The sequence below is a fragment of the Hypanus sabinus genome, unplaced genomic scaffold (assembly GCF_030144855.1).
Source record: "Hypanus sabinus isolate sHypSab1 unplaced genomic scaffold, sHypSab1.hap1 scaffold_1564, whole genome shotgun sequence".
NCBI classification, from domain to species: Eukaryota; Metazoa; Chordata; class Chondrichthyes; order Myliobatiformes; family Dasyatidae; genus Hypanus; species Hypanus sabinus.
In genome coordinates, this window is record NW_026779642.1 from 21,468 (window position 1) to 33,195 (window position 11,728).

At 44.0% G+C, this 11,728-nt stretch overlaps 1 protein-coding gene across 2 annotated transcripts in view; it reads left to right on the forward strand.

Moving 5' to 3' along the window:
- The first annotated feature begins 1,716 nt into the window (after positions 1–1,716).
- Positions 1,717–11,728, forward strand: part of LOC132387147 (NACHT, LRR and PYD domains-containing protein 3-like) — a 31,134-nt gene continuing 21,122 nt past the window's right edge. The window contains exons 1-3 of one of the 2 annotated variants that reach the window (XM_059959500.1): positions 1,717–1,732; positions 8,443–8,544; positions 11,545–11,709. The gene's annotated coding sequence lies outside the window, so the exon portion shown is untranslated. Of the gene's footprint in view, positions 1,733–8,442; positions 8,545–11,540; positions 11,710–11,728 lie in introns of those variants that run through there. The other variant, XM_059959501.1, reaches the window with a different exon arrangement.

An 11,728-nucleotide genomic window follows, 5' to 3' on the forward strand; every position in this document is an offset into this window, starting at 1 on the left:
CCTCATCCAGGTCCTTTATAAAACTTACGAAGAGAAGTGGTGCCAGAACGTATCCCTGAGGAACAGCACTAGTCAGCGACGTCCAGGCAGAATATGAACCATCTACAAACAATTTTGCGTTCTGTGAGCAATACATTTCTGAATCCACAAAGCAATGTCCGATTGGATCCCATGCCTCCTTAATTTTTCAATAAGCCTTGCATGGGTTCCTCATCAAGTGCCTTGCTGAAATCCGTATACACTACATCTACTGCTCTACCTCTGTAAATGTGTTTAGTCACATCCTCAGAAAATTCAATCAGGCCGGTAAGGCACAACCTGCCTTTGACAAAGCCAAGCTGTCTATTCGTAATAATTCCTTGCCTCTCCAAATGTTCATAAATTCATGAAAAAGAGCATGTGAAGTTGAATTCCTTATTTCCTATTTTCAGTTAGTTCTGCTGAGCCAGTTCCTCGATCACCAGGGTGAAAGCCCACCAAAGCTATAGAGTGTTGAACATATTTATCGCTCTCTGGTCACCGCCCCTCAGTGACCTCAGGAACCGGTGTGGGTGCCCGGATGCCTTGAACATTCACTGTATGGAATATATAACGTTTCTGTTGAGTAAATGGATAACTAATGAATTTAGGGATTGCATTCATGCAAATCTGTTTAGGACGTCACAAACAGGGTTCAACAGGGATCACTCCCTCCACAATTCCCTTGTTCATTCATCTCCCCTCACTAATCTTCTTCCAGATACTTATCCCTGCATAAGCCTAAGTGCTACACCTGCCGTACCCCTCCTCCCTCACCTCCATTCAGAGACACAAAGCAGTCCTTCCGGGTGAGGCAACACTTCATCTCGAATCTATTACTGGGGAAATTTATTGTGTCCCGTGCTCCCAATGCGGCCTCCTTTACATTGGTGAGACCCACCATCAATTGGGAGACCGTTTCATCGAGCATCTCTGTATCATCTGCCACAAGGGGGACTTTGCAGTTGCCGGACATTTTAATTCTGATTCCCATTCCGACGTTTCGATCAACGTCCTCCTCTTGTGTCAAGATGAAACCGCCCTTAGGGTGGAGGAGCAGCACCTTAGTGATCGTCTTCACATAAAACAAACACAAAGGCCGGCAGATGTGTGGAGACGGAAGGGATCGAGGCAATGTGGATCGGACAGAAACATGTGGCTGAGATGGGAGAGCAGCCGCCATCTTGTTGATGGTTAAAGGGGCTGAATGGCCTCCTCCTGCTGTTTTTCACTTGGTGTTTCAGTGTTCCTGTCCAGTGACGCTCCGGAAGAATGTGAATAGAAAAAAGTGTTTATAAACATAGAACTGATTTCAAATAGCCTGCACAATTCCTTTTCAGGTAGGAATTGTACGTCAAACCGGGATGGGAATCGAACCCTTAACTCTGAGAACTGGGAGATGGAGCCATGGGGACGGGGAAGATTTTAGGGAAAATAAAAATGTAGCTGGTGTAAATATGGAATAATGTGGGGAATGCGGCAGGTAGGTCGGAGAGTGTGTGAGGGGCGAGGAGCAGAGTCACCGGTTCTTCGCTCTCATTTCAAACGCAGATCTGCAGCATCTCAGGTTTTCGCTTCCGAGGCCCCGCCCCAGCTCTCACAGTCTCCGGATGGGCGGGGGTTTTCTTTCCGTTCTCTGTTGAAGCTGATCGTCGGCGTGGAGCCGGTGGACGGATCTCGCTGCTCTCCGGACAAATTGATGATGTTCTCATCGGTGAGTATTGAGGCCGGTCACTGGGGTTGAACGCAACCGACAATTTCCCATCGGTGAGTACTGAAGTCGATCCCGGGGGCGGGGAACCTCACGTTGGGCAGAGAGTCCCGTTAACTTCCTCGAACTGGCGGCCTCGCCCAGCTTCCTGGACACAACGTGTCGTGGTCGGTCCGGTTTATGGGACCTTCACACCGAACTGCCTGAGATGAGTCGCCGCTCAGCCCCTGGTGTTCTGGTCCCGGGAGCGGGATGAGGTGGTGATGCCGAGACTGAACCCATCCATTAAGATGTACCTGGTGAACTTTACCTCCATCACCCGGCCCGGTATCGGATCCGAACTTCACCTGGATCGACGACTGGGATCGATAATTGTTTTAAATATTTCCTGCAAACTGAAAGCGGCCGTTCGGCCCGTTGTGTTCTTGCAGACTCGAGGGTTAAACAGAGTAATCGCACCCACGGGAGACTCCTCCACGTGTATGAGTAGTTTCATCTTCCCTGTTCAGACAGGACAGTGAGATCCAGATCTCTCACGTCCTCTCGGGAGACTGGGCGGTTTATTTCCATCTTCTTTCCATTGCTACGACTTGCCGAAATGCTGACCGTGTTTCCCGATATCTGGCCCTATTAATGCGAGAATTAAGTCTTGTTCATTTATCTGGGTTTCTCGGAAATGTGTACACTCGCTCCGGAATTCCCAAAGGAGCAACACAGGCTGTCTAATATTCCCACACGATTGAAATGGAGAATCTTTATTTTGTTTTCCATGTACAGAGGTAGAGTGAAAATCGTGTATCCGGTATTCTCCACACAGATCAATACATTGCAGTAGTACATTGAAGTAAAGCAAATCATTCTGGTTACAAAGAAAGTGCAGTGCAGGTAGATATGTGGTGCAAGGTCACATCGATTTAGACTGTGAGGTCAGAAGTTCACTCATCAAGCTGTTCGCTTCTAACAGCAGAATGGACACCGTCCTTGTGCCCGGTGGCATGTTTCTGTCTAATTTTTTCTTCGCCCCGATGGGAGGGTGAGAAGTGAGAATGTTCAGGGTTGTGGGGATCTTTCATAATGTTGGCTGCTTTACTGAGTCAGTGGGAAGTGTAGACAGAGTCCATGGAGGGGAAGATGGTTTCTATGATGTGGTCAGCTGTGTCCACAGTTCTCCGCTATTTCATTCAGTTAAAGGAAGAGCAGTAGCCGTATGAAGATATGAAGCATCGAGATGGGATACTTTCTGCGGTGCATTGATACAGCCTGTAGAGTGGAAAAGGAAATATACTGAAGTTCTTATTGTTTTTTTCTGGCGTTGTTATATTGGAAGCTGTTATCTACTAGTGTATACTATTATTTCAGGATCTGTATTACTGGACCACCATCAGAGAGTGCACTTGATTCCTTCTCCCACCTGGTTCCATCTGCTTATTCCGTGCCCAACTTGTTCAATCTCTGTCCAGTCTGTATGCCCCCACCTCAATGATATATGTCAACCATCTTGTTCAACCTCTGTCCAGTCTGTATCCCATTACCTCAGTTATATATATATCAAACATCTTGTTCAACAATTCAGGCTATCCGATTGCCACAATGATATATTTCAGCAATCGTTCTTCTAAACTTTTTCCTCATTGTGAAGTTTTGTTTTGCCCCTTTTCCAGGATTGAGTTTTCTTTTTTTTTTTTTTGATAACTAGAAACACCAGAGGTTTAATTGAATACAGCATGTCGCAGGGAAAATGCAGCCATTTCAATTTTAGTTTCACCGTTACAAAATGGCTGCAGTGTTAATCTTTGTCATAATGGAACTCATAGCATCTGATGTTAAGCTTGTTATTTCCTTTGTCGGTTACTTTCGGTGAGCCACTTCCTCTGTTTCCAGGGTAACAGCCCGTCAGGGCTGCAGCAAGTGTTGCTCTTTTTATCGCTCTGTGGTCACCGCCTCTCAGCTTAGAGACAGTGGCCTCGGGAGCAAAGGCAACAGAGTGATAGCGGGAGGAAAGGATGCTGTGAGCATTGACTGTGTGGGATCTGTTACACCAGGGTCTGAATGAACTCAGATCTAACAGAGTAGTTGGGGTGGAGTGGCATTTACAGTTCAGGGTGGCAATCAGTTGCTATCTGTGCATTTAAATGAAGAGGGAGAAATGCTACAGTTGCAGGAAATTTAACGTAAGGATGAGAAAACACTGGAAACGCTCAGCAGATCGGCAGCATCTTGGACAGTCTCAGTTCTGGAACTGGGTCTTCCACCATTTGTCCTTTCAGAGATGTAGTCTGATGTACTGAGTTTCCAGCATTATCTACTTCATAATTTCACATTTTGTTCCGGCTACACTGCAGGAAACATGGCAGCCCGCTCTGCTGGACAAAATCCCACACAACGATAACATAGGGATCAAATGTGCTCAGTTTAGCTGCTGGGGACAGGCTGAAGTGTATCCACATCATCTATGCAGACCGGGGAGCCAGCCTGAGCACCGGCCCCGGCAGAGGGTCATTAGGGTCCAATTACACCTTAGTTTGTGAATCGGAAATGGCAGGAAAACCCCAGCAAATTGCCGGCACCAAGGTGTCTTTGTATGAGTGATGATATTGAGCCGGTGACTCTGAGGATATGGAACTGACAGTATACGTGTTTCAGTCCAGGTTGGTAATTCGACAGCTGGGATCGGAATTTTCTCAGACTGCAGTGAAGCTGAAATCACGCGGGGTTGGGCATTGGTTATGGGGAAATCACAGTCTACACTGTCCAATAAGATATCATATCTGTCAAGTAGCTTGGAGATTATTTAAGAATGAACTAGGGAGTTAGGCGAATTTGGGAAGTGATGTTCATCTGAACTTTGGTAAAGTCTGTAACAAGGTCCCGCATGGCAGCTGATCGGGAAGGTTCGGTCACGTGGGATTCACAGGGAGCTGGTGAGGTGGATTCACACCCGGTTCGAGAATAAGAAGGAGAGGGGGATGAATGTAGATGGTTCCAGCGAATGGAGCCTTGTGACGAGTGGGATGTGAGTGTCAGGGTTGAGACCTCTGTAATTTGTTATTCATGCCATTGATTTGTACATGAATGTACATGGCTACACAAAGTATTATGTACCGTTGTGTTCACCCTACTGTAGAAAATATATTATCAAGCTGGAGAGGTTGCAGAAGAGTTTGCTGAATATTTTGCCTGGACTAGAGGGCCGAGTCATAGGAAGCTTTTGGCCGAGCTGGATCTTCATTGCAGAGGAGAATGAGGGTGACATTATAGGAGATCATGAAATCAAAAGGGAATATAGATAATGTGGTTGGTCGTGGTATTTTACCCAGGTTTCAATATTCAAGATTGTTTAATGTCATTCCAGTAACAAGTGTAAAGGAGAACAAAGTAATTGTTACTCAGGACAGAGGAAAAAATCAATATGATGGAGACCACAATAATAAACAAGACACTATACATGAAGTATGATAGTTTAAAAAGATTGATTCTGTGTCCATGAAGTGACGTTAAGCACAGGAGTGTCTGGACAGATGAGACTGACATTGATTCTTCTTCTGCATGCGACTTGCGCATTACACACCTGGGCGATCATGGGTCTCAACATCTGATGACCCCACACAGCGGCAATAATATATCGTACACTTAAATCTGTTAGTTATTTCACAGTGTCCATATATGTTCTTCTTTGTCTCCCTCTTCCGCGTTTCCCAGGCATACAGCCTTGCAACGTAAGGCATTCTATTTCTTCCTTTCTGATGACATGGTCGAGGAAATTAAGGTTCCTCTCATTTAATGTTCTCATTAAAGATCTTTTGGTGTGGGTACGTTGGGGTACTGTCTCGTTAGCTACCCTGTCTCTATGTGATATTTCCAGCATTCTTCTAAAAAAACACATTTCTGTTCCTTCTATGTTTCTTTGGAGTTCTGGTGTTACAGTCCATGTTTCGGAAACATACAGCAAGATTGACCAGATGCGGCATTTTAGTAGCCTAAGCTTTGTTGTCATAGAAATGTGTCTGTTGTTAAAAATGGGTTTCATTTTTTGGAAGTTGGTTTTGGCAATGGCCATTTTTCTTTTTGTTTCTACTTTATTTCTAGCATCTTGTGATATAAAGCGACCAAGGTATTTAAAACTGGTCTTTTGTTCAACCTCTTGGTTACCGATGAGAAATTGGCAGTTGGGAGTATGCTGCTCTTTTTACATTACCATATATTTGTTTTTTTTAACCGTTGATGGTTAGACCAAAGTCTGCACTTGTTTGTACTAATTTGTCTAGGAGGATTTGTAGGTCTTCTGCAGCACTTGCTGTTAGGGTGGTATCATCTGTGTATCTTATGTTGTTGATGTAAGCACCTCCAATTTTTATCCCATCTAGGTCTTCTGTTTCTCTGAGAATCATTTCAGTATAGATGTGAAATAATTCCGGCGAGGCAACGCATCCCTGTCTAACTCCCCGTTGAATTTTAGTCCAACTGCTTATATTATCATCATTTTTTACCGCCATTATTTGATTCCAATATAAATTTTGAAGCGTTTATTTTTCCCTTCCGTCAATGTTTAGTTAAGTGAGAACTTGAAATAATTTTTCATGTTGCACTTTGCCAAATGCTTTAGTGAAATCAATAAAAATAAAAAGATATCATTTTGATATTCAATTGCCCTTTCTGAAAACATTTGTAGCATGAAAATTGCGTTCCTAGTTCCTCTCTCCTGCATAAGCCCATATTGCAGTTTAGAAGTTTCTGGCCTTAACTTGTTTTTAACTTGACTGAGACAATTCTCAACAAAATCTTTATTAGGTGACTCAGGAGACTAATTGTTCTATAATTTTCGCAGTCCATAGTTCCAGGAATTTTAGGCAGAGTTATAAATACTGATTTCAAGAGATCGTCAGGCAATACACCAGACTTATATATGTCATTAAACTCTTCAAAATGAATATCTATGCCCAGATCTTCTGGGGTTTGTATCATTTCCACTGAAATTCCATCAGGTCCGGTGGCTTTACCTTATTTCACTGTTTTCATTGCTTTCGTCATTTCTTCTTTGGTAATAGGTGGGCCAGAATTAGGGTGGTTCATATATGGGGGTTCCCCTCTATTATCTCAAAAAGCTGCTCTATATACTGAATCCACCTCTCACATACTTTATCTGGATCTGTTAGGATGGATCCGTCTGCTGATCCTATTCTTCATGCAGAGGAGGTTTTCGTAATTCCAGTAAATTTTCTAGTGCATTTCTTTGCTGTTGTTAATATGGCCTTCAACATAATTTCATTTTTTGAGTCAGCCATTCTCCCTTTGCAATATTGCACAATTCTCTGGTCTGTGACATTGATTCTGTGTCCAAAAAGTGACGATAGACACAAGAGTGTCTGGCCATGTGAGACTGACGTTGATTCTATGTCCGTAGAGTAACGATAGGCACAGCAGTGTCTGGCCATATGAGACTAACATTGATTCTGTGCCCATGAAGTGACGATAGACACAGGAGTGTCTAGACATACGAGACTGAAATTGATTCTATGTCCATAAAGTGACATTAGGCACAGGAGAGTATGGACCTACAGAAAATGATATTGACTGTCTGTACATAAAGTCACTTTAGACAGTGGAGTGCCTAGAACTGTCAGGAAATGTTAAACTGTAAGTGGGTGGGATGTGAAGGGTGGGTTAGTGAGTAGAGGTGTTGATCAGGCTTACTGCTTGGTGTAAATAACTGTTTTGATCCCGATTGTCGTGCCGTGGGTGTTACAGATCCACAATTCCTTTAAGGTAGCACCAGAGTTGTAAAGAGAGTTTAGGACATATTTTCCATTATAACAGGCTATTGCGAAGAGGGGCCGGGATATTAATGCTAATGTTGTAAAAGACGCCGAGAATCCAAAAAAAAAAACAAAACAGAATTGAGTGCAGTTCTGGCAAGCTACTTGGAGGAAAGATGTCGATAAGCGTGAAAGAGTGTAGGGAAAATTACACGGACATTGCTAGTGTTTCAGGAAATAATTATAGTGATAGGTTGAACAGGTTAGAACTCGATTACCTGGAATACAGGGGAATGACGGGGTATCCTAGCAGGATTACAACTTTTTTTATGCCATTTGCCACTACAGTTAAAGGAAGGATCCAGGACCCTGGGTCGGGAAGCCAAGCTAGGGATATAGAAATCTGTGATGGTATAAATAGCGTGAATGCAGTTAGTCATTTCCCCAACAGATTGGGTAAAATCATGGATTTAAGGTTAAAAGTGACACATTTAAGTGTAATCTGAGGGAGAACTACTTCACTCAGTGGGTGGTGAGAATGCGGACCAAGTTCCCAGCAGATGTAAGAGATGAAGGTCCGATTGTGGTATTTCAGAGGTGTTTGGGGAGGTACATGGATGAGGGAGGTATAGAGGCTGTGGTCTGGGTGCAGGGGGATGGAACCACACCAGACATGGCACTGACTGGATGGACTTTAACAACCCTGTGTCTGTGCTGTAAGGGCTCTGTGAATCTCAATTGAAACGTCTACACATAATCGACATTTATTGTAGACAGGTCATAGAAAACATAGAAAATAGGTGCAGGAGTAGGCCATTCGGCCCTTCGAGCCTGCACCGCCATTCAGTATGATCATGGCTGATCATCCAACTCAGAACCCTGTACCTGCTTTCCCTGCATACTCCCTGATCCTTTTAGCCACAAGGGCCATATTTAACTTATATTACATTTAACTTATAGGTCGTATCCAGCACTGCGATTTATTTTGGACCAGCGTCAGCACTGCTGAGAGCTCTGTAGAGCTGGAACCACCATGAAATTTACGGAATGCACCTCGAAGGGGTAAAAACAACCAGTGAAATTTTAGTATCACCATTACAAAATGGCTGAATGTTCAGTTTAATTTTGTCGCAATGAAACTGAGAACGTGTCACACCGAGTTTGTTATTTCCACGCTCGGTTATCTTTGCGAGTCACTTCCTCCGTCACCAGGGCAACCGCTCACCAGAGCTGCAGAGAGTGTTGAACGTGTTTATCGCTCTCTGGTTGCTGACTCTCAGCGGAGAGAGAGTGGCCTCAGATACGAGGATGCTTTCAGCATTTGCTGATGATACTAATCTGGGTGGCAGTGTGACATGTGATGAGGATGTTAGGAGAATTCAGGGTGACTTGGATAGACTGGGTGTGTGGGCATATACTTGACAGATGACGTTTAATGTGAATAAGTGTGAGGTTATCCACTTTGGGAGTAAGAACAGGAAGACAGATTATTATCTGAAGTGTGTAAAGTTAGGTAAGGGAGAAATATACAAAGAGATCTAGGAGTCCATGTTCATCAGTCACTGAAGGTGAATGAGCAAGTGCAGCAGGCAGTGAAGAAGGCTAATGAAATGTTGGCCTTTATTACAACGGGATTTGCGTACAAGAGCAAGGAAATCCTTTTGCATTTGTTCAGGGCCCTGGTGAGACCACACCTGGAGTATTGTCTACAGTTTTGGTCTCCAGGGTTAAGGAAGGACATCCTGGCTCTGGAGGAAGGCAATGTAGATTCACAAGGTTAATTCCTGGGATGTCCGGACTGTCTTACGCAGGGAGGTTAGAGAGACTGGGCTTGTATACGCTGGAATTACTGAGATTTAGAGGGGATCTGATTGCAACAAATAAGATTATTAAGGGATTGGACAAGATAGAGGCAGGAAATATGTTCCAGATGCTGGGAGAGTACAGTACAAGAGGGCATGGTTTGAGCATAAGGGGTAGGTCATTTAGGAAATTCGTTCCTTAACTCTAAGGAAAAACTTCTTCTCCCGGAGAGTTGTGGGGGTCTGGAATGCACTGCCTCGGAAGGTAGTGGAGGCCAATTCTCTGGATGCTTTCAAGAAGGAGCTAGATAGTTATCATATGGATAGGGGAATCAAGGGTTATGGGGACAAGGCAGGTACCGGGTATTGATAGTTAATGATCAGCCATGATCTCTAAATGGCGGTGTAGGCTCAAAGAACCGATTGGTCTACTTCTGCCCCATTGTCTATTTACTGTTCGGGATGGAATGAAGATGATTGTAGGGATTGCATCTATGCAATTCTGTTCTGGGTGTCACACATCTTGCAGTCAGTCAATCGTTTCTGCATCAAAAGAACAAAATGAAATCTCCTGCACTGAGTTTCCAGTGCTATATTTTCAATTTCATATTTAAAACATTTTCTTCCTGTTACCCGACGGGGAAAATGGCTACTAATTGACCTGGGCTACTCCGCACTCAATAAAATAATGAACAACTGTGTTCAATGAAACTGTGGGAACAAGCTAAAATGTATCAGCACCCTCTTTGTGGTCCAAGGCCCATGTTTTAGAGCAAATCCCCGTCTAGAAAAAGGATCATCAGGCTCCAGTTCTGTCACGGGTTGGTGTGGGAGTGTAAGTTTTATGAACTGGGATTAGCTGAGACGCTGCCGCATATTACCGGCAGCAAAGAGCCCTGGGAGAGTTGGTGCTTCAGATACAATCTTGGGATGTGGTTTCCAGGAATATGGGACTGGCAGTGTTTGGGCTTCGGTCCACGTTGGTGCTTTTTCAGATGCGGCTGAATGTTCCTCCTTCCGCAATGAAGCAGACGTCTCAGGTGGCTGGATATTGCTAGCGCGAATCTCTCAGAGTGAGATGTGGAAAAGATGTGCGGGCTGTGACCCTCTGAGGTTGGATCCTGGGACACCACCCATGTCTAAATCAGATAAAGTGAATCAGGGAATCAAGTTGTCAGGGTTTATGAGAAGTTGAGCGAGTATTTCTGTTCTGTGCTCAGATGTTTGGTTCTGAAGTCTCTTTGGAAGCAAAGCAGAGAATGAGTTCCCATTCCATCCCTCACAGAGAGAGGCTGTGATTAAATTTGCACCAGTAGACATAGACCGGTGTTTCAGAAATCAATTCACGTTTTGAAGTTCCCCCTCATTCTCACCTGTCTATCTGCCAGTGGGAGCCAAACAGAAACTCAAGATGCTGAAGATGGAACAGAACATGGAACAGTACATCACAGGAACAGGCCCTTCGGCCACAATGGTGTGCCAGACCAGCTGAAAAATAAATCAACCCCCGCCCCCGTAAAATCTAGGGTTGTTGCGGGTGGGGTGAAGTTGGGGCGGCAGAGATTATTTACACCAACTGAATAACAACAAGCCTGGATACATTGGGAATGGAGAGTATGTCTGGATTAGACGGAGAGTCTGGGATCTGAGAGTGCTGCCTCAGGATAAAGAAACTTCACTTTAAAACTGAGATGAGAGACATTACTTCAGCCAAAGGTTGTTTGATCTGAGGAATTTGTCACCACAAACAGTGGTGGAGGCTATCTTTGGGTATATTCATGTTCTGGATTGCTAAATAGGTTGAGAATTATAGCAGGAAGCAGGAATACGGTGTTGGAAAGTAATCCTCCATGATTGATTATGGAGCAGACTAAAATGACTTTATCACATAATTCTCCTGTTATAAATTATGACTTGTATCTTATACTATGACTGAATGATGACTTCCTTGTATTCCATCAAAAGCAAGAGAAAATCTTCAGATGCTGGAAATCCAAGCAACAGCCACAAAATGCTGGAGGAACTAAGCAACTGGAAGAGAGGAGCGTTGACATCCAGATGCTGCCTGGCCTGATGAGTTCCTCCAGCATTTTGTCTGTGTTCCTTTGTATCCCATATCAGGTTTTGTAAAGTTTGAGGGACAGTTACAGATTTCTTCACTCGGATCATGACATATGCGTTCAAAATTTAAATGCCAGGTTAACGCTTTGTTCTCGTTTGTTTTAGTAACATAATTCATTACTTCTTTCGTTGAAGTTAGACCTGTGGTGAGAGATTTATTGGAAGAGACGCCCACAACTGGAAGCAAACCACAACTGAAAACGAGGGAACAGCAACAAGTGAACCAGCCCGAGGACGGAGATCATCAATACGACAGAACCCTTCTGACTCGGAGTTTCCATTAATTCAGTCAGGAGAAAGTTTGGTGAGTCTCATTTACCCAA